The following is a 23,452-nucleotide window of genomic DNA, read 5'->3' as shown; positions in this document are numbered from 1 at the left end:
TGGACCTTCTGTTAGCATTTTAAGGAACAGTGTTTTTTTCAGAAACGGGTCACTGCTTGTAGTGAGTTGTTGATATCTATGGAGTAGGGGAAGTGGTGTCCTCTTCAAAGGATTCTTAATTCTATGGGATTTGGTGTCAGTTGCTTTTGAATGGTATGTCTCTTCTGCTCATTACTCCCAGAATGGTATCATGTAAAACAGCCCAGTGTGGGCAGCCACCCTGTCCTTGCTGATCCTTCCTCAAGGACCTTCTCTTCTCTGGGCCACCCTTGAGAAGGCTAGGGGAGGTATGTTCTAAACTTTTCTGGCGTTCCGTATTTGCATTTGAAGGTACAGAAACAGAATATCCTGCAGCATGAGTTGCAAGTTAAAATACGTGGGCGCAGTACTTTCTTATATTATTTTGGTTGAAGGAGGGGAACAGTGAACACTTCGGGCCCAGAGCAGGCAAGGTTAGAACAGACTCCTGGTGGGTGCAGCTGGCTTTGCCAGTGGCTCTTCACCACCTCAGCTGGGACAAACCACTGATTTATTCTGGGAACACAGAACACGGCTCCAGTAATTGAAATGTGTTCTTGTGGCTGCGGCAGTCCTGGGGGCCTATGCCTGCTGGCCCATCGCCTGGTCTTGAAAAGAGCTTTGCTCCCCCTACTGGGATCAGTCTGTTCTCATCACGAGAAACAAACACATTTGTGAAAACAAGTCCTTTTCTCCTACCATATAAAATAACACCCAGAATTACCTGTCAGTGTGTTTTTTACACAGTGTCTTGAAAAACGCATCAACTCTTCTTCGGGGCAAAGCAGGCACTGTGAACTTGGCGAGGGCATTGCCAGTGTCTCTTGGCATCATCCTCCTCAAGCATGACCGGTGGTCAGAGCCCACGGTATTCTCAGGTGTTGTGTGTTCGGGCTGTCCCATTGAGTCCCTGCAGTGGCAGTGAGAGGCTGGTGAAATGTGGGGGTTCCTGCTGGTCAGATGAGGTCTCGGGCTCAGGGATACTGTGACTGTAGCACAGAGCTGCACCTCAAGAGCACAGCATGTGGTCTCAGGGTGCACCCTAGTATACCACCTCTTGGTCCAGGGCTGTAGCCAGTAGGTTAGGTAATACCCCATCCTTGAGGCTAAATATCAGTAGTGATGGCAATAATGATGGCCATTCCTGTAGTCCATCAACGTCAGTACAGGCCTTGTTAGTAGGGTGCCACATCTATTAACTTATTTAATCCTCATTATTCTAAATGGTGTTATGGGCTTAACTGTGTATCCTCTTAAAATTTGTATATTGGAATCCTAACCCCTAGTACATCAGAGCGTGACCTTAGTTGGAGAGAGGGCCTTTACGGTGGTAATCAAGTTTAAATTAGGTCATTGAGGTAGGCCCTAACCCGGGATGACTGGTGTCTGTATAAGAAGGGGAAACTGGGAGACAGAGATACACAGAGAAGGAAGACAATATAAAGAGAAGACGGCCACCAACAAGCCAGGGAGAGGGGCCTGGAGCAGATCCTTCCTCCCAGCCTCAGAAGGAACCGACCTTGCCCACACCCTGCTCATGCTCCTGCATCTTCCAGAAGTGTGAGAAAATACATTTCTGTTATTGGAGCCACTCAGTCTGTGGTGTTTGTCACTGCAGCCCCAGGAAACTTTAATGAAAGTACAGGCTGAGCATTCCTAATTCAAAAATTCCAAAATCTGAAATGCTGCAGAATATGAAACCTTGAGTGCTGACAGTGCCACAGGTGAAAACGTTCATATTTGACCTCAAGTGATGGATTGCAGGCAAAATGCAGTCAGTCTTCCTTTCGTGCACAAAATTGTTACAAATCTTTTTTTGTTTGTTTGTTTGTTTTTTTTGTTTGTTGTTTGTTTGAGACAGAGTCTGGCTGTGTCGCCTAGGCTGGAGTGCAGTGGTGTGATCTCGGCTCACTGCAAGCTCCACCTCCCGGGTTCACGTCATTCTCCTGCCTCAGCCTCCCCAGCAGCTGGGACTACAGGCACACACTGCCACGCCCAGCTAATTTTTGTATTTTTAGCAGAGACAGGGTTTTACCGTGTTAGCCAGGATGGTCTCGATCTCCTGACCTTGTTATCCGCCCGCCTCAGCCTCCCAAAGTGCTGGGATTACAGGCGTAAGCCACCATGCCTGGCCAAATCTTTTATAAAATTATACCTTCAGGCTATGTGTGTATAAGGTGTATATGGAGCAAAAGTGAATTTCATGTTTAAACTTGGGTCCTGATATGGTTTGGCTTTGTGTCCTCACCCAAATCTCATCTTGTAGCTCCCATAATTCCCATGTGTTGTGGGAAGAACCTGGTGGGAGGATTGAATCATGGGGGCGGGTCTTTCCCATGCTGTTTTCATGAAAGTCGATGGGTCTCATGAGATCTGATGGTTTTAAAAACAGGAGTTTCCCTGCACAAGCCCTCTCTCTCTTTGCCTGCTGCCATCCACATACAGTGTGACTTGGTCCTCCTTGCCTTTCACCATGATTGTGAAACCTCCCCAGCCATGTGGAACTGTAAATCCAATAAACCTCTTTCTTTTGTAAATTGCCCAGTCTCAGGTATGTCTTTATCAGCAGCATGAAAACAGACAAATACACGTCCCATCTCCAAGATATCTCATCAGGTATATGCAAATATTTCAAAATCCAAAACACTTCTGTCCCAAGCATTTGGATAAGGGATATTCAACTGGTACCACTTTCCTCATTTTATACAGGAGAAAACTGAGGCCTAGAGAGGGAGGAACTTGCGCAGGTCCCTTCAGAGAGTAGAGGCTGTGGCGGACAACGAGCCCAGGGTCTGTCCCAGTGTCCACACCCTTGGCCACCAGCTTCACCAGGCAGTGACTTGCACCTGCTTTCTGTAGAAGTCACAGAATAACAGAGATGCGTTATTGTCACCGTCTGATGGCGTCTCCAGTGGCCTAGTCTTTCCTCCTGCAGCCCTCATTCCTGTTTGAAGTTTTGAACCAAATTTGTTGCCCCCAAAGCACGGCCTGCACAAAATTTAGTGCACAAAGTCATGTGCAAAACTAAACTTTGAGAATATGAATTTTGTGCACTAAAATCACTCGTCTTTACCTTGCTTTCCTTATTTGACACGTTTTTCTTGTTTTTCTTTTTGCAAAGTATAGCGTACACTTTGTAAAATAACTGGCAAGTATAAAAAACAGAAATACTTAGTGACCATGTCATTTTACTTTGTGGTGTGTGGTCACTGGGTTTCCTATTGTTCTTTGGTCTTGTCCTTGTTACAGGAGCTCCAGCTGGTTGGACAGTAGCCTCTGGCTGGGGAGTCATGCCCAGGCCTCTTGGGACAGGTGTGCTGCCTGCTTTAATATTCCTTCAGTTGTCTGGTTCCTCGAGTGGGCCTGCCTTCTTTTGACTGGGAACCCTGGTAGGGATGGTAGGGATGGTCAGAGTGTGGGGTCCCAGTGATCAGGCTGTCTAGTATATGTGGTGATTCCAGTCTTCTTCAGCATATCTGCCAGAAGGATATTAAATGTTGCAAAACTAAAATATGGAGCAAACCAGGTCATGGGTGAGTTAAGACTGAATAACAAATTGCATTCTGAGGTGGGGTCTGGTAGAGAGCATGCTGCAGTTTCAGGATCAATGAGAGATTTTTCCTTAACCTTTCACTTTTGCAGTCTTCAGCTGTGAGGAACTGGCTAACATGGGGCAGTCAGTTATTCTAGACACAGACAGCTCTGGCATCTGTGTGGGGAGCGGCAGCACTGCTTACCTGGGCCTTGGAATCCTGTCCTCTGTGCCATGTATCTGAGTGACATCAGATGAAGTCTTGGACAAAGGGACTCCCTGGGCTCTCACTAGTTCTGACCATTTTGTTTTTGGCATGGTTTCAACTCCCAGTTTCCAGTTACCTAAGCCTGCTTCTCTACTTTTCAGTGGGAACTGGGATATTTCTCTACTGTGGGATAAGAGAGTATACAATGTTTATTTCTAGATTCCTGATTTTGTTCTTTTGAACCTAATGCAGTTTCCTTTCTAGTCTTTTCTTAATGGTTTGCAAAAAGGGGGAATTGCAGATTGGTTCATGAATGGAGATCCTTGGAAGGGGAGTCTCATTTCTTCTCACATAGGCCCCTGGGGAGGAATTACTGTCTCCTCCCAGGGTTCCGATCCAGCCCACAACCTTATACAAGTAACTTCAAATCAAGCTGAAGCCACCTAAACCCACCCATTTCCCTTGAAGCCAGAGCAACAGCAAACAGCAGAGTGGATTCTAAGCTTAACTGGTCTGCCTCCTCTTCTTTCCTTCCTCCTCATTCCAGGCCTGAATTGTGGGCACACGCTCAGTCATTTGCCAGGCAGGTCTGCAGCAAGATTGAGTGACAGTCTGAGATGCTGCTGTACTTCTTTGTTCAACTGTCAAACTTTGGGAGATAACTTTCCTCCTAGCTGCAAAAGGGAGATTATATAACTTCTTATGCTAACCCCCACTTACCCTCTTTAACTGCACATGGCTTCGTGTGTTTATCACTTATTTTTTCCTTTTTAGAATAATTTTTCAGGTGGATTGGGTGGAACGGAAATAGCCCCGGGGGGTTTGTTCCTTGGGCTAATTGCTGTTTCTTGGAGTGGGGCTGTGGGATTGGAAGATTCCCCTTGACAATCCTTTTCCTTTTCTGGTTCCCTTCCTGGCCTGTCTAGCACATAAACCATCTTACCTTAGAGATTTACTGTTTGGTGCACATGTTTTGCAGGACCATAGCTAACAAGGCGGCCAGCTGCGTCTCAGGGTTGTGTTCCACCCTGGGGGTGCAGTGCATCCCAAGGAGGCCAAGGACTGCGGTTCTGTTCCTGAGCCACAGCCAGGCCCAAACTCCCAGAGAAAAGGACCTACAGTGGCTTGCATCTGGCAAAGCAGCAGATCCGCAGGAAAGAGTTTAGTTCTTTACTAGAAAGGTGCACGCCCTCTAACAGTGGGGGTAATAGTTAAAATAATGGTAGACACCAGCACCAGTGAAGCCCAAGAGACGGTCACGTTTATGGTTGAAGCGTAAGATTCTGGAGCCAGATTGCCTCTGTTTCAAGCTGGGCTCTTGACAGTTACCAATGTTGTGACATTGGACAAGTTGGGGAACTTTAAAGCCTCTATTTTCTTATCTATGAAATGGGGATGAACACGCCTGCTTCACAGTTTACTGAAAGGATTAAATGAGGCAATATACAACGAATGCAGGTTCAGATGGTGCCTTAGCAACTGGAGCTAGTGTTAAGTGTAGATGCACACTTTTCAGTATAGGATGTTGTGTCTAATATTAGGTTCACGTGGTGTCTTAGGATCTTTGGATAAAGAGACTTAGGTGCTTATCTTAAAATTGTCATTAACTGTTTAACCACAGACTAGTTGGGTTAATTTTATTGTACTGCCTCCATTTCTCCTGTGTATATTGGCATGTAAGGCCCTCATATTACCATCAAACATGCAGATTAAATGCTGATGGAAGGTGGCCCGGGTAGAAGATCCTCCCGGTCACTTCACAGTACAGGGCGGGCATCTCTGCAGAAGGCCAGCCCGGCAGCACAGTGCACACTGGCTACAGGAAGATAGGCCAGTGACGATGAGGTTAGGAAAGGGCTTCACATCAGGCCTAAGTCTTTGGAGTGGAAATGGAATTTTAGGAAAATTAACTTTGTTCCAATATTTACTAGAGAAAGGAGAAGATTGGAATGGTGATATGGATTTTCACCACCCCTAGAAAGTCATCAGTACCCACCGTAGGGGTCAGCATACGGTCCATGGGCCGAATCCAGCCCACTGCCTGTTTTCATAAATAAGCCTTCACAGGCACACAGCCATGCCTGTTGGCTTACCTGCCGTCTCTGGCTGCTTCGTGCTCCAGCATCAGAGTGGTCTTTTCTACAGAGACCCCGTGACCCACAAAGCCTGAAATATTTTCCATCTTGCTCTTAGCAGGAAGACTTTACCAATCTCTGGTCCACACCGTTACTGGACTTCAGGATAGCACATTGTTCACCACAGAAGGAAAGATGTGGAAATTAAGAGTAAGTGAGAATTCTGGAGGATCTAGATTTTTAGGCTATGGCTCATGCTCATTAATTCATCTTAGATATGTCATTTACCAGCCCCACCTAGTTAGCAGCCTGTGAAGTGGGAGGGTGGAAGTTACAGACATACCTGCTCTCCAGGAGTGCTGAATAGTATAGATTTCTCAAGAAGGGGGAATGGCAGTTGTAGCATGATTCTGCACATTGTCAAGATTATGGCTGCCTTATGACCATCGTGCCACATGCATTCTAATTTTCAGAACATAATTAAATACAGCATTGTGGTTCAGAGCATGGGGCTGGTTGCAGACTGCCGAGATCCATATGCTGTTTCCGTGTCTGTAGTGGTGTGATATTCAACAAGCTTCTTAACCTTGCTGTGCCCCAGTCTCCTTGTACCAAATGGGAGATAATAATACTACCTCACTAAGCTATTGTAAGATGAAGTGGCTTATGAGTTGGTGCACCTAGTAAGATCTTAATACATGTTAGCTATTATTAGTGCATAATTCTTGTTTGAATTAACACTGCTTTTTTTTTTCTTCTGGGAAAAAGACAAGCCTCCTTGAAAGGCTGGCACTGTGAAAGTAAGTCAGACTTTACTTACTTATTGTGAAAGTAAGTCTTACATTCACAGTGTCGTGAGCTAACCAACCTTGTCTAACTCTTAGCTCTTGACAGGCAGATGCATCAAGGATGTTGCACCTTTTGACAATAAAATACATTTCAGATTTTAAATTAAGAAGAGACACGTAGGGGAGCCGACATATGCTGACATTTTTGGAACTCCGAGTTAGCTCAGAGACAAAAAATTAATTAAAATATTATCTGGAATTTTTTTGGTAATTTATACAATACTAAAATACATTTCCTAACTTTCTTTGAGTAGCCAAATAGACGTATAGAATGAATAGGCATGATTGCTTGGTTATGACCGGAAGAGAAGTTAGAGACAGTCTCTTTATTCTGAATGATTATAATGGCCTCTATTTTTATTAAAATCTTTGTGATTTTTAAATATTCATGTGTATTAGTCCATTTTCATGCCGCTAATAAAGACATACCCAAGACTGAGAAACTTCCAAAAGAAAGGTTTAATTGGACTGACATTTCCATGTGGCTGGAGAGGCCTCACAATCATGACAGAAGACGACGAAAGGCACGTCTCACATGGCGGCAGACAAGAGAAGAGAACTTGTGCAGGGAAATTTCCATTTGTAAAACCATCAGATGTCGTGAGACCCATTCACATTCACTGTCACAAGAACAGCACGGGAAAGACCCACCCCCATGCTTCCCACCGGGTCCTTCCCTCAACATGTGGGAATTATGGGAGCTACAAGATGAGATTTGGGTGAGGGACACAGAGCCAAACCCTTTCAGCATGTGATTCACACTCAAACTTCTTTAAAGGTATATATTGAGAATCCAACTGGCACCTGTGCCTGCTCATTCTCTCCACTGTCCAGCCCTCCTCGCCATGTTAAGTAACCCCTTTAATGGGAATCTTGGATATTTGGCCAGATGCAGTGGCTGACGCCTGTAATCCCAGGACTTTGGGAGCTCAGGAGTTTAAGACCAGCCTGGGCAACAAGTTGAAAGCCCATCTCTACAAAAAATACAAAAATTAGTCAGATGTGGTTGTGGCACAGGCCTGTGGTCCCAGCTACTTGGGAGGCTGAGGTGGGAGGATCCCCTGAGACCAGGAGGGCAGTGCTGCAGTGAGCCAAGATTGCACCACAGCACTCTAGCCTTGGTGACAGAGCGAGACCCTGTCTCAAAAAATAAAAGAATCTTGGATATCCATGCAGTGTTTATTGATGTGAATACAAATAAGTACGCAAAGTTTATCATAGGATATATGCTGTTCTATGCTTTGCTGTTTTCACTTAACACATTTTACAGATCTTTCCATTTGAATGCATTGAAGGCTTTTTCATCCTTTCTTCAGCAGCACAGTATTCCATTGTGCAAACCTTCCATGGTTTAGTCCACAGCCTGCTACTTGAGTTATTCCAGTCTTCTCGTATTACAAACAAGACCCCAGTGACTAACTTCCTCCAATGGGCACATGCCTGGAAGTGGGATTACTAGGGTACATGTAGTAAACCTTTGGTAGATATATTGACATATTCCCCATTTCATGTGTTATATCATTTTGAACTCCAACCAGTAAGGTGTGTGAATAATGGTTGACCTACAGCCTCCCCAACAGAGTTTGCCAAATATTTGAATTTTTGCCAACTTGATAGTTGGGGAATGGCATCTTGATACAGTAAGAATGAATTTCTCTTCTTATAAGTGTGTTTGTTTGAGGGCCGTTTTTCTTTTCCTGTGAATTTTATCTTGTTCCTTGATCATTTTTTTATTCAGTTGTTCCTCTTTCACTTCTCAATTTATTAAGTTCTATATGTATTAAGGAGAATAACTCTTTGGGTACATTTTGCAATGTTTTTCATTTTGTTATTTATTTTACCTTTCCTTGGTTTGCAGAAGTTTTTGAAATTTATATATATATAAATTTCATATATAGAAAACTATATAAATTTCATATATAATTATGTATGTCATATATACATTTCATATATATGTAAATTTATTATATATACATTTCATATATAAACTTTATATATAATATGAATATTGCACAAAGAAAAACAGTTGCTCCTCACTCTCATAAGAAATGATTTTGTGTGAGTATGTACTACCCTTTTCTTTGTCTATGATACTGTCATAATGAACAGATGGGTTTTATGCTTACTTTTCATCTACCAAAATTATACCAAAAGGCCATTGGTTAATCCTGCAAAATGTCATTCTGTAATACATATTCTTCCTTTTTTTAAAAAACTGGTCTGGTACGCCTTTGAAAATACTATATTCATGCACTTGCAGCTTTTTAATATTACAGACAATGCTGTAATCCACATTTCCGTGCCTGCAATTATTTGTTCAATGGATGAAATTCCCAGAAATTGGGCTTCTTGATCAAGGGATTAAAAAAATTTAAGTTCCTTGATAAATATTACGCATTGCCTCTCAAAAGTGTTATTTCATTGTATGTTACCATTAGCCATGTTTATTTCTTTCTCTAGGACTATAACCAAGTTATTACAATTTTTTAAATGTTCAGTTGATTTTATAGGTGGAAAATAAGCCTTATCATTCTCCACATGAGTAAAGCATTATGCAGAGAGCTTAGGAGATGTGCCAGGATCCCAGGGCTGGCAGGAGGCAGGCCCAGGGCTGGAAGCCAGGCCTCCTTGTTCCCAGGGAGGGAAAGCTGTGTATGCCTTTTGAGTTAATGACACGAAAGCACAGACAACTGGACATGGTTCTTTTGAACATTGTAACATCAATTCATTGGGATCAAATCAACACTGAGCATCAGTATTCAGTGTTTAATGCACATTTTAATTTCACTGCAGAGAGGATCCAACCTCATTACTAGCAGTTATTGAGTCACCACTCAGTAAATATTTACTTTCTACGTGTAGTACATTATACCAAATAGTTGATATTATATGGGCATAAAATGATCCCTGTTACTAGGAAACTTCTGGTGCAGGAGAAGCGGTAAACCTTTTATTGCTGTTACAGGAGCTTTCTCCCAGGCAGCGAGCTTTAGAGTGTCCATTAAACTTTACTGACCAATTTTTTATGGAGCACTTCCTCTATGCTTGCACTGTTATAAATTCTTGGGATAGAATAGTGAACCAAGCAAATAAAAACTACTGCCCTCATGGGGTGTCTATTCTGGAAAGACAAAAAGAACATAAACAAGAGAAATAAGTTATAGAGTAGACAGTACTAAGCGAAAGCACAGATGGTAGTGAGTGTCGGGGGGAGCTGTTGGGGAGTTTGCATTTAAGATACATCACCCTGGAGTCATTGGCAGTTTCCATCTGGGAGACGTCTCGTGAAATGGTATCCTTGGTGGGTATGTGGTCAGCTTGGGGAACCTATAGAACTGCATTACAGCCCCACTCCTCATCCTCAACAGCGGCGAGTAGACCAGGAGAGGAGAGGAGGTGTGGGCACTCTCGTGAGGTAAAGGCGTCTGTGGTCCTGCATAGCTCTGGAGGACATGGACTTCTTTCTGGAATGACAGGAAGCTCCTAACAGGACTTTATGTGTCAGAGGCCTACGATGGCCTGCGAATGTGGAAAACATGGTTGGATATGGTGGGTTCTATTGTTTTTGGTGCTGTAATTCTATATTAATGATGCTCAAGTGACCAAGGACTTGTACTCTCTTAAGAGCACATAGTCCCATTAGGCCCATTATCATTTCAACAAGATTCTTCCTGGGAACAGACTTCTAGACAGCCCATGTCTGTTCTTTGTGACTGGTGCCTCCAAGCTCAGGGACACCTTATAAAGGTTCCAGGGGTAAAAACCCAAGTTTGAATGTGGGGCTGGGAATAATTACTCCATACAGACTTGTGTTATTGTGGGTATTCCCAGCAGGAATGTGTCCCGCCTTGAAGACTCTTCCCAGGTTGCCGAGGTTTTCTTGGGAATAATTTGAAGTTGACATCTCTGTTTCCCTCCAGGAAAGGTTGCATCAGTTTATGTGATCACGTTCAAGTCCCTCGAGGTTGGACTCAGAACCAAGCTGAATGCTCAGGAAACAAGTAGGCTGGTTCTGCAGTCTGAGCCTGGACCCTGTCTGTTCGGAGGCTTTCCTTCTCTCTTTGTGAATATTCTCTTTAGAAGAAAGCTCTCTTTCTGCACCTGTGGGGATCATCACCACCATGTCAGAACTAATTCTGAGTAAGTTCTGTGGTTTGTTTTTATAGCTAACAGAGTTTCCCATTGTTGTCCAGCAAAGGGATGGAGCACTGGATGGGTGAGGATTGGCATCCAGAAGAAAGGGTGGCATGAAGCGTCCACAGTCCTGCAGTGACCACGTATCTCTGCCCAACTTCTGGGCTGCCTCTGTCTCATGAGCTCATCTGCACTTGGTGGTCTCTGCAGCCAGGGTCAGAAAGTAGAGAGATAGGGGCAGCCTTGTGTGTTTCCTGAGTGCCTATTGGAGTCTGAGTTCTAGAATAGTGGGTGAGGGACTGGGACAGGGGCTGAGCCTTGTGGATCTGAGGGATGTTGGACAGAGATGTCTCTTCTGAATGAGTAGGAGGCGCTGCTGTGGGTTGACCCTGAGCCTATGGTCTTCAGTCTTGACCAAGGCTGTAGGGATCACGTGGACTTCCTCACAGGGAGGGTGGGAGATGCAGATGAGATGAGACATTTTTTTCCTGGTTATTAGGACAGGCAGTCTCCAGCATTGGCTGTGAGGGAGGCAGAGGTGCTTTCTGTGTGATTATGACTGGGGAAGTTGAGCACTGGATTTATCTCTGCATCCTAGCCAACTAAATGGTCTGTCATTGCCATTGTTAAACCAAAGGCCTGTTTAATACCTGGAAGACTCTGTGATGAAACAGACATTCTTCTCAGGTGTGAAAAGTTAAAAGAAATCATTGGCTTTTTTTTCCTGAGGGTGGCCTCTTTAGTGTTTCTAAAGGTGAGACAATCAGATTAGCAATTACATCTTTGGTGGGGGTCCAGAAGTTATTATTTATGAATGAGCCTTCCAGGCTCCACAGAAGCCTCCAGGGTGATGTGTACATGAAAAGAATGTGGGGTTCATAAGTCGGGAGACTTAGGTTTAAGTTCTGAATTTGCCTCTTATTACCCAGGGAGTTTGGGCAAATTGTGCATCCCTCTTAAACCTCAGTTCTTAATCTGTTACATTAACATAATTGAGTTAATGTATTCGTTCATTTTCACACTGCTGTAATGATACTACCTGAGACTGAGTAATTTATCAACAAAAGAGGTTTAATTGAATCAGTTCTGCATGGCCGGGGAGGCCTCAGGAAACTCACAATTATGGCTGAAGGTGAAGGGGAAGCAGCACCTTCTTCACAAGGCGGCAGGAGAGAGAGCACATGCAAGGGAAACTGCCACTTTTAAACCATCAGATCTCATGAGAACATCTCACTATCATGAGAACAGCCTGGGGGAAACTGCCCCCATGATCCAGTCACCTCCCACCAGGTCCGTTGTCCCTCAACACATGAAGATTACAATTTGACATGAGGATTTGTGTGGGGACACAGAGATAACCCATGTAATTCCACCCTATCCTCTCCCAAAATGTCCTTTCCACATTTCAAAACCAATCATGCTCTCCAACAGCTCCCCAGAGTCTTAACTTATTCCAGCATTAACCCGAAAGTCCAAGTCCAAAGTCTCATCTGAGACAAGGCAAGTCCCTTCCACCTAAGAGCCTGTAAAATCACAAGCCAGTTAGTTATTTCTAAGATATAATGGGGGTACAGGCATGGAATAAATGTTCCCATTCCAAATGGGAGAACTTGGCCAAAACAAGGGGGCCAGAGACCCCATGCCAGTCTAAAATCTGGCCAGGCAGTCATTATATCTTAAAGCTCCAAAATCACTTTTGATTCCATGTCTCAAATCCTGGGCATGGTGATGCAAGGGGTAGGCTCTCACAGCCTTGGGCAGCTCTGCCCCTGCAGCTGCTTTCACAGGCTGGCATTGAGTGCCTGCAGCTTTTCCAGGTGCCCAGTGCAAGCTGTTGGTGGATCTACTTTTCTGTGGTCTGGAGGACAGTGGCCCTCTTCTCACAGCTCCACTAGGCAGTGCCCCAGTGGGACTCTGTGTGGGGACTCCAGTCCCACCTTTCCCTTCCACACTGCCCATGGAGGTTCTCCATGAAGGCTCTGGCCTGCAGCAGACTTCTGCCTGGACATCCAAGCAATTCCATACATCCTCTGAAATCGAGGTGGAGGCTTCCTAAGCTTAACTCTTGCCTTATGTGCACCCACAGACCCAACACCATGTGGAAGCTGCCATGGCTTAGGGCTTGCACCCTCTGAAGCAATGGCCTGAGCTGTACATTGGCCTCTTTTAGCCACAGCTGTAGCAGCTGGAACCCAGGGTGCCATGCCCCAAGGCTGCACAGAGCAGCTGAGGCCTGGGCCTGGCCCACAAAACCATCTTTTCCTTCTACACCTCCAGGCCTGTGGTGGGAGGGGTTGCCTTGAAGATCTGTGAAATGACCTGGAGACATTTTCCCCCATTGTCTTAGTGATTAACATTCGGCTCCTTGTTATTTATGCAAATTTCTGCAGCTGGCTTGAATTTCTCCCCAGAAAATGGGTTTTTCTTTTTTACTGCATGGTCAGGCTGCACATTTTCTAAACTTTTATCTCTGCTTTTTTAAAAAAAAAACAACATAAGTTTTAATTTCATATCATCTCTTTGTGAATGCATATAACTGTGTGCTTTCAGGAAAAGCCAGGTCACATCTCGATGCTTTGCTGCTTAGAAATTTCCTCTGCCAGATACCTTAAATTATCTCTCTCAATTTCAACGTTCCACAGATCTCTAGGGCAGGGGGAAAATGCCACCAGTCTCTTTACTAAAGCATAGCAAGAGTGACCTTTGCTCCAGTTCCCATTAAGTTCCTCATTTCCATCTGAGACCACCTCAGCCTGAACTTCATTGTCCATATCACTGTCAGCATGTTGGTCAAAACCATTCAACAAGTCTCTAGGAAGTTCCAAACTTTCCCACATCTTCCTGTCTTATTCTGAGCCCTCCAAACTGTCCCAGCTCTGCCTGTTACCCAGTTCTAAAGTTGCTTCCACATTTCCAGGTTATCTTCATAGCAGTATGCCATTCCTGGTACCAATTGTCTGTATTAGTCTGTTTTCACACTGCTATAAAGATACTACCTGGGACGGGGTAATTTATGAAGAAAAAAGATTTAGTTGATTCACAGTTCCCCATGAGGCTGGGGAGGTCTCAGGAAACTTACAATCATGGCAGAAGGCAAAAGGGAAGCAGACACCTTCTTCACAAGGTGGCAGGAGAGAGAGAGCACACAGGGGAAACTGCCACTTTTAAAACCATCGGATCTCGTGAGACTGCCCCCATGATCCAGTCACCTCCCACCAGGTCTGTTCATGGACAGATGAACTGGGGATTACAATTCGAGATAAGATTTGGGTGGGGACACAGAGTCAAATCTTATCATTGACTTCACATGAGTGGCAAAATATAAAGTAGAATACAGAATAGAGATATTAGTAAACCTTGCAGCTACTCGTAAGTGTGTTGCAATGTGCTGTGTGTCATTACTTGATCAGAAGATGGGTGCATTAGGTACATGGGAACTTCTTTATTTTATCAATGGAGGGAGAGCGCCCATCACATTTACTTGGCTCCATGGTTGTTGAAGAGGAATTACCCTCTTCACACCAAGGAAGGAGGCATTGCCTGATTCACGCTAGTATTTTTTTCTTCCTAGATAACTAGGCAATAAAGAAAATGACAAACTATAGCAATTATTTGTATTTGAATAGATTTTGTAAACAGTTGGATGATAAGACTGACTCCCTGATGCAACTTAACATTTTTCCTTCGGGGAAGAAATAACAAATACATAAGCTGATGTCAAGTATGTCAGAGAACGGCTGTGGGGTAAAAGGGATAGGGACAAGGGAGAGAGTGGTGAGAGCCCTGGCCGTGTCTGTAGCAATCAGACGATTGAGAAAGTGGCAACTTCATGGATCCTGGGCCAGTGTGCTTTGGAGAACATCAAACTTGGTGACATTATTATCACAGTCATCTTCCTGCTGCAGTAACATTGGGATTCTTCAGGTTTCTGTGCTTGTTTTCTAAAAAGAGGGATCTTTTCATCATTCTCACACCTTTAGTACATTGGAAAATAGCTGAGGCCCTGTGAAATGGAATGCCACAGCTTCTGCCTAGTGGCTTATGATTTGCTTGTCATTCCCAGTGAGCTCTGGCTGTACCTAAAGGTAGAAATAAGAATCTGCAGAGAGCCGAGGAAAGGCTTTTGTCCTAGAGGTGCTACAGTTTCCAGGTCCATGAATACCCCATGTGTTCTTCAATGGTATTTGGTGGCCTCTGCCATGCTTGTGCTGCTGGCTGTCAGATATTACTGCTTCCTTTGCTAAAGATACCGTCTGCCTTACCAGGAGGACACAGTGTTTGCAAGTCTCCTTCCTAGTGTGAGCTGTTTGGCATGCTTTAAGTGGTAGAAGGGGAATTTAAAGGCTCCAGTTTTCTTTTCTACAAGAAGTCTTCTGGAAGCTGTGTATGTGCCCTGGGCCCTCTCCCTGGTTCCACGCTGTTATCTTTCTAGAACAATCCCTGGGGGACTGTGGATCTCTATGAGCTCAGGTTCTAAGAGGAGACAGGGCTGACTTGCCCTACAGCCTTTTTATCTGGTAGTGAGGTTTACAGTCAGCATCACGCCTCTGGCCATCCTGTCACTGGATGGAGCCTAAATCGCTAGTCCTGTCTCTTCTTCCTTTCTGATGGCAGATGATGCTAGAGGGCTACTTATTCTTATGCAGATCTTAAGTGACATTTTCAGGATTCAGGTGGCTGCAGTCCATTGCTTTGGTCCTGACCTCTCACCCACTCTCCTGGAGGATTTCTGGCAGGAGCTTCCTGACTGTTTGTGAGCCTTGTACCGGAATCCTCCTGTGTGGGCCCCCACTGTGTCTGTCTACCTTATAGCAAAGGAGAGGTGAGGCTCAGGGGGACTCGGTGTTCCCAAAGGCATGCAAGCAAATGGTGGTGACCCTCCTGACATCACCACAGACATGCTCCTCCCCAGACATCTCTGATGGCAGCTCCGTCCTACTGCCTATGTAGGGCAGAAGCCTTGGAGACACCCTTGACTCCTGTTTCTCCCGCACCGATATTGAAACTGCGCATTCTGAGCAGCTTCTTTTTCAGAGTATATCCAGAATATGACTACTTGCCATCAGCCCTATTTGTCATTGGGCCATGTTGGACAATCCCCATCTTGTCCGTGGATGGTTGCAGTCACCTCCTAATGGGCCACTGTGCTCTGCATTTTTCTGGTGCATCGGGGTGCTCAGTGCACAGTCTCAGCCCCAACTCCCTCTCCCTGCCTCATTTTTCCACTGAGCCTGCATAGTTCACAAGCTGTGTATCTTACTGATTTATCTATTTATTTTCTGTCTCCCCGCTAGAGTGTAAGTTTCTCGAGGGTGGAAATATCTGCCTATTCTGTTCGCTGTTCACATTTCCAGCAAGGAGAGCACTGCCTGGAACCAAGTTTCTTTTTTCTTTTCCTTTTTTTTTTCCAAGAAGTAGTCTTGCTCTGCCATTCAGGCTGGAGTGCAGTGGTGCAATCTCAGCTCACTGCAACCTCTGCCTCCTGGGTTCAAGCAATTCTTCTGCCTCAGCCTCCCGAATAGCTGGGATTACAGGCTCCCGCCACCACATCTGGCTAATTTTTGTAGTTTTAGTAGAGACGGGGTTTCACCATGTTGGCCAGGCTGGTCTCGAACTCCTGACCTCATGATCCACCCGCCTCGGCCTCCCAAAGTGCTGGAATTACAGGCGTGAGCTACTGCACCCGGCCCCAAGTTTCCTGAATGATTGGAAGGATATCTCTGCCTTTTGTTGTAGCATGTGGGAATAACTATTTACTTTTAACTCATGTTTTATTCATCTTAACAGCATTGCTATACATTGGGAAAATAGGAGTGCATAAGTGTATTTATCTTTTCCTGATGATGCAGATCCTGAATACTCCCAGCCTTTAGGATTTAATGTGGTCCTGACATGCAAGGGTGCCTCTAGCACCCAAGGCCAGGATCATTTTCCTCTCTTTGTTATTTCAGACCATGCATGGGGTCCACTCGCGCATCCCACTGGGTTTTGTCTCCAGAGTCTGCAGATATGTTTGCCTCCCTCACTGGAAGTGTAAAGCAGCTGTTATAACCCTATAGAGTTCATTGTGTTAGTTTATTCCTCTCATTCAGTGTTTCCCATGCTCTCTTCTGTTCACTGACCAGTTGCTAGAAAGCAAAGAGAAAATCAAAATAAACTTCACATAAGAAATACAGGACTTGGTGGAACAGGAAATCTTCTCTATGTATTTGAAATACATAATTTTCTGGGCAGGTGGTCAAATAAAGCCGTGGCCTAATACTGATAAATGAAAGGTGATTCCGCGGGACTCCCCCTGGTTTCTTTGAACAGATTTAGTGTCATTTTGCATGTTTTAATTCATCTCCCTCCCCCACTCTTTTTTTTTAACAATGAGAAGATCGTCAAAGGCAGCTGCTTTAGGGAAAAAGGGCTTTGATTATTATTATTAGACAGTGCTCCCTTGGTGGCCATTCTGCCCTGGTTGGCTTTTGTAATCTCTTCTCTAGAATAGTATTTAGAACTTTCTAGGAACCTAATTCTGGTTTGCTCAATAACTGATAATGAGTAAGTGGAAGGATTAGGGGCTTGTAAATGTTGGAATAAGGGATGGAGGAACCTCTGGAGTTGGAACTGCAGGTGAGTTCTTGGGAAGGTGGATGTGGAAGGTTTAGATGATTTAATAGACGGAACACAACTTGAGCCACAGCTCCACCTCCTGGGTTCACGCCATTCTCCTGCCTCAGCCTCCCTAGTAGCTGGGACTGCATGTGCGCACCACCACACCCGGCTAGTTTTTTTGCATTTTTAGTAGAGGTGGGGTTTCACTGTGTTAGCCAGGGTGGTCTCGATCTCCTGACCTCATGATCTGCCCACCTCGGCCTCCCAAAGTGCTGGGATTACAGGCGTGAGCCACCGCGCCCGGCCACATGTTTTATCTTTATCACTCTCTTACTTTGAGATCAGTTCTCCTACCTGTGTGGAAGAGGCCTCTCACTGATGAGCAGAGTCTACAGGTTTTCACGTGGGCAGAATGAGTGAAGGCTGCACAGGTTTAGACAAAGGATGACTTAGAGGACTCCCGGAAGCCAGCTGTCCCAGCCAGCATCCTCGGGTTACAGATGAGGCCACTGTTCCATGAAGGTACAGTGACAGCCTCAGGGTCACATGGTCAGTCATTCCCAAAGCTTGCAATAAAACCCAGATTTTTTTTTTTTAAAGCTTATGGAGGCCCATTTCCACCCGATTTCCTCCTCCCTACTCCATTACCTCCATTATGTCTTCTTCCATTAGCTCAAGGGATTGACAAGCTGCAAACCCAGAAATTTCCCAGGCTTGTTGCTTAGCAACAAGGTTTCTGTTTGGGGACTTGAAGGAGACAGCCATTGTGCCCGGCCTGCCCCCTTGTTGAGCTGGCCAGGGGCCTGTTCCTAAGCCACCCTGAAGATCAGCAAGTACTGACCTGAAGGAACTGAAGAAACTGCAGATGACCAAACAGACGAGTCTCCCACACCCCACAGTGGCTCTTTGTTTAACAGAGTGTGATTAAGATCACTTCAGGGCAGGGAACCCGGTGGCCCACTGCTATTCAAGGTTTATCATAGATGTCCATATATGTATCTCCTGCTGCTTTTTCTTTGTGTTCTGTCTGACAGAGAGGGACAGAGAGAGAGAATGACTATGTCCCTAGCAAAAGTTTTACAATAAAACATTAAGGGTAGTTCATTATCTGATAGAAGGAAGTGGGGTTGGGGTGAGGGGCAGGGTTGCTGTGACTTCTTAGCAAATCCCTAAACAGCTCAGAATGAGGGGATTATCTCTAAAAAGAAGGAGGGATGATCCAAACATCCCCCCTTCAACTCTAGAATTTAATGAGTTGATGTTTGATTTTGACAGCATTGCTCTCTGGTAGCCGAAGTGTAATGTTTATCTGGGCAAATACATTAGTGTTGAAATAATAGGCCCTTTGTGTCTTCCTCTGCATCTCATTCCCAGATGGGGGTCAGAACGCGTGGCTGCGTCTGGGTCCTCTGTGGGAAACCGGCCATGAGGTTGCAGCCACCGAGAAACGTTTAAGTTTGTGTGTGGGGTGTTTTATCAGCACTCTGGGGAATGGCTGCATCAACTGTTTTGGTCTTAGAAATAAAGAATGAGTTTCCTGCCATGAATAGCAATTGTTTTCCAAGCCAGGTGGCCTGCAAGAGAGGCTGCCTCCAGAAGCTGGTCTGCAGATCTGGGGGGCCAGGAAGGAGGTGTCTCGGGGCCACACCCGGGGCAGTGTTGGATGCTTCCCTAAGGTCATTTTCAGCAGGGTTTCTGGGGTGTGTGTGTGTATGTCTCCCTGTCAGATCACAATTCTGTCCCCTCTCTGGTGCTGCTGGGAGACATACAGACTTAAGAATGCTCTGATGGGGTAGAGGGAGAAGCACAGGGCTCTGCGTGGAGGTCGCCTGGTCTACGAAAGAAAACAGTTCCATGTAAGTAGACTTTCTGCTCACTTACCCTGTATATTTTAGTGTCCAATTATGGATGCTGTCCTCTGCAGTTGAGGTGCTCCCAATGGCTGACCCTTCACCCTCACCTGCAGATGTAGGTGAAGGTAGAAAGTAGAAAGCACCCACGACCTCCACTTGGTGCCAGTCTGTGGCTGTTTCTCTAGTGAATCTGTCTCCATCTGGCCCAGTGCTCAGAAGGTGGGCGCCCTTTCTCTGGCCCGTGGGTTCTTCCTTGTTGATTGTGTATGTTCTTCTCTGTACTCCTGCAAAATCTTAATTTAGGGAAATTGGTTATATTGAAATGGCTAAGAGCAGCTCTCTTTCTTTTTTTGTATTTCTTACGAAGCTTTAATGCTGTGCAGTAGTGCTTGAAAAAGTGTTTTATGGGCTCCTTGGGCCCTTCTGTGTACCTTTCTTGGACTGTGATGGTATTCATTAGCATACCAAAAACCACAAGAAGTTTAAAATGCTGAAAAATAAGCGAACTAATCCGTTTAACTATATTTAATTTAGTGTTTCTCAGATTTTTAGTGTCAAAGTGTTTCGTTTAAAAATAAACTTTTATTTTAGGGCACTTTAGATTTAGATTTACAGATTTAGTTTTAGATACAGATTTAGATGGACCGATATGGATTTAGATTTAGAAAATGACGCAGGTAGTACAGAGAGTTCCCATAAACCTCATGCCCAGCTTCTCCTGTTAATGTCTTGCATTAGTTTAGTACATTTGTCACAATATTAAACCAGTACTGTTACGTGCTTATCAACTCAAGTGCCCTCTTCATTCCAGTTTCTTGAGTTTTTACCCAGTGTCCTTCTTCTGTTCCAAGTTCTCTCATTGCATTTAGGGGTCTTGTCTCCTTAGATTCCTCTGCACTGGGACAGTTTCTCAGGCTTCCATTGAAGACTTTGACAGTTTTTGGTTAGGAATTTTGTAGAATATTCTTGAATTGGGATTTATTTGATGCTCTTCTCTTAAGAAGACAGGGGTTACTGGTTTTGAGAGGAAGACCTTAGAGGTGAAACTTCATCACATCCTGGTGGGGGTGAGGGGTGTGGTCACTGTCAACACCATCCATATACACAGTCACCCCGATGCCGTCGGGGTCACCTCACTGAGGCAGCGTTTGTCCTTTTCACATGTGTGAGCTCCTTTTTCCACCCTTTTCTAAACTACACTCTTTGGAAGGAAGTCGTTCTCTATAGCCCACTTCAGAATGAGGAGTTAGGCTCCACCTCCTTGAGGGTGTAGCATCTACGAAAATTATGTGGAATTTTTCTGTGTGAGAGATGTGTCTTTTCCCTCATTGATTTATGTGAGTATGGGCTATGGGTATATATTTTCTATTCTGGGCGATAATTCATGCTACTCTGTTGCTCTGTTTTTTTCAGCTACAGCCACTGGGAGCTTTTTCAGTTGTCTCCTATACTGTTTGGACATCCTCCAGCTGAACTCGAATGTCCTGCCCCAGTCCTAGAATCAGCTGTTTGTCCAGTGAACCCTAGTTTTGGTAACTGGAACATTGTGTTAGAATCAAGATCTGGGCACTAGATGTGCTTGTTGCAAACTGGAATGTCATTCCTTCTGTGCCCTGTCAGCTGCTAGAACAAGGAAACATGTATGTACACTAACCAGTGTGTGCACATAAATCTACACATATTTCTTTATGTAGCCACCTGAATCTATATTAAGCTAAACATGAGTTCCTACTGATGAGGCCAACTCTATTCCATGACCACGCTTGCTTATCTGAGACCTTCCACTCCAACAGTGAGAAACCTGGATCCCACTGTCTACCATCCCTTTCCTTATTTGTTCCATTCCAGTGTAAAGGGATAGTGGCTTCAGAACTGTTAACTCATGCCCTGCAGCAGGCAGCTTCGTCACTTGGAGAGCAGTGCTTATGAACTTGGCCATTATTATTACAGGTTCGGCCCATTCCGGAAATCATTCTGGTCAGCACCTTTCCCCCACCCGCTTTTAATACAGGTGGAACCTTTGTTACAGTCTGCATTCCATCCTGCCATGCCCCTGACCTCCTCAATGATTTTTTTTTAAATTGCATGCATTAAGGATCACCCTTTGTAAAGTTCTGTTTTATGGGTTTTGATAAGTGCAGAATGTCACATATCTATTATTGCAGTATCATATAGAATAGTTTTATTGCCCTGAAAATGCCCTGTACTCACCCATTAAAGCCTCCTCTGCTCTCCCAGCCCTCCCCAAGCCACCAGTAACCACTGATGTGTTTGCTGACTAGGGTTTTGCCTTTTCTGGAATGTCATATAATTAGAATCATACAGTAGATACCCTTTTCTTAAAAAAAAAAGAAGAAAAAAGACCTTATTTTTTTACAACACTTTTAGGTTCAAACCAAACTGAACAGATAATACAGAGTTTCCATACACCCATCCCCACATACACACAATTAGCTATTAACATCCCATACCACAGTGGCACATTTGTTACCATGAATGAATGTACATTGATCAGCATTCTCTCCCAGGGTTGGTAATTTCCTGTGGTAGTCAGTTGGGGCTGCTGTAACAGAATACCATTGACCACGGGGCTGAAACAACACAAATTTATTTTCTTGCAGTTCTGGAGGCTGGAAGTCTGAGAGGAGGGTGCCAGCGTGCTTGAGTTCTGGTGAGGACATCCCCCTGGCTTTACAGAGGCTGCCTTCTTGTGTGTCCTCACATGGCCAAGAAAGAGCATGGGCGCTCTCTCGTCCTCTTCCTGTAACTCCAGTCCTATTGGATTATGGTCCCACCCTTATGAGCTCATTTATCCTTAATTTAACCTTAATTCCTTCCTAAGACTATATATATTTATACACACACACACACACACACACACAGCTATATATATAATACATAATATAACATATATAATATATATTATATAACATGTATAATATATATTATATAATATAACATATATAATATATAACATATTATATAATATATATGATATATATTATATATATTGCTGTATATCTATAGAGAGAGAGATTGCTGCACACACACACACTCATACACACACACACATAGATATAGATATATAGACTTCTAGATGTGCTAAATCTCCAAATATAGTCCCAATGGGGGTTTGGGCTTCTACATACAAATTTGCCAGGGGGGTAAAGTTTGGTCCATAGTTTACGCTAGGTTTTACTCACCCTTAGTGTTGCACATTCTGTGGCCTTTGACAGGTGGATAATGACATGTAATCACCATTACGCTTCATGCTGAATAGTTGCTCTCCCCTAAATACTCTCTGTGCTCTGCCCGATCATCCCTTCCTCTCCATGATCCCTGGCAACCACTGATCTTTTTATTGTCCTTACAGTTTTGTCTTTTCCAGAATGCCCTAGAGTTGAGATCATATGTGTGTAGCCTTTTCAGATTGGGTTCTTGCATGTAGTAATATGCCTTTAAATTTCTTCCATGTCTTTTCTTGGCTGGATGACTTATTTTTTCAGTGCCAAATAATATTCCACTGCCTGGATATACCGTAGTTTACCCATTCACCTACTGACAGACAGCTCGGTTGTTTCCAAGTTTTGGCAGTTACAGCTGCGCTGCTGTAAGCATGCATGTGCAGGTTTTCATGTGAACATAAGTTTTCACATTAGCTGGGAAACTAGGAGTGTGATTGCTGGAAATAGTTAAGTTTTTATCATTGAGTGGGCATCATCTGCTTGGGAGGAGACAGCGTCCAAGTACTTTCCTAAAGCGTCATGAAGCCATACACTCGAATAAGCCAACTCTTTTACAGCCAACTTTCTACTCAGCCACAATTCTCCAATTTCTGCTGCTGCTGACAGCTCCATATTATGAAGATGTAGCTTTTCCCAGCCACCGCCAATCTGTACTTGCTCAAGTTAAGCCCAGGAAGCTCAGAAGCAAAACTGAAGTTGGTTTGTCTTATATCTCTACAAATCCAAAAGGCTCCATCTCATTCAGCTGACGAGGATATACAGAGGAGGTTTAGCACAGTAAATGGCTGTGTCTTAGGGCCACACAGACTGTGACTAAATAGCCCTGTATGTTTGTGCAGGTTACCCTAATCCTCTCCGAACCTTGGTTTACTCATTGGTAAAATTTGAATAATAGCAAACTATCAAATCTCAGAGTCATTGTGCAGAGAAATGAAGTAG

The 23,452-nt window shown here is 44.3% G+C and overlaps 1 protein-coding gene across 6 annotated transcripts in view; it reads left to right on the top strand.

Moving 5' to 3' along the window:
- The window catches only part of RNF144A (ring finger protein 144A), a 158,557-nt gene that overhangs the window by 49,883 nt on the left and 85,222 nt on the right, over nt 1–23,452 (top strand). Inside the window, exon 1 of one of the 6 annotated variants that reach the window (XM_063648997.1) lies at nt 21,896–21,939. The exons of the other annotated variants lie outside the window; for them this stretch is intronic. The gene's annotated coding sequence lies outside the window, so the exon portion shown is untranslated. Of the gene's footprint in view, nt 1–21,895; nt 21,940–23,452 lie in introns of those variants that run through there. 6 annotated transcript variants of the gene reach the window in all.

The sequence above is a fragment of the Pongo pygmaeus genome, chromosome 12, assembly GCF_028885625.2.
Source record: "Pongo pygmaeus isolate AG05252 chromosome 12, NHGRI_mPonPyg2-v2.0_pri, whole genome shotgun sequence".
In the NCBI taxonomy this organism is placed as follows: domain Eukaryota; kingdom Metazoa; phylum Chordata; class Mammalia; order Primates; family Hominidae; genus Pongo; species Pongo pygmaeus.
The sequence above is the reverse complement of the archived record's forward strand: the minus strand, read 5'-3'. Positions and strand labels throughout refer to the sequence as shown.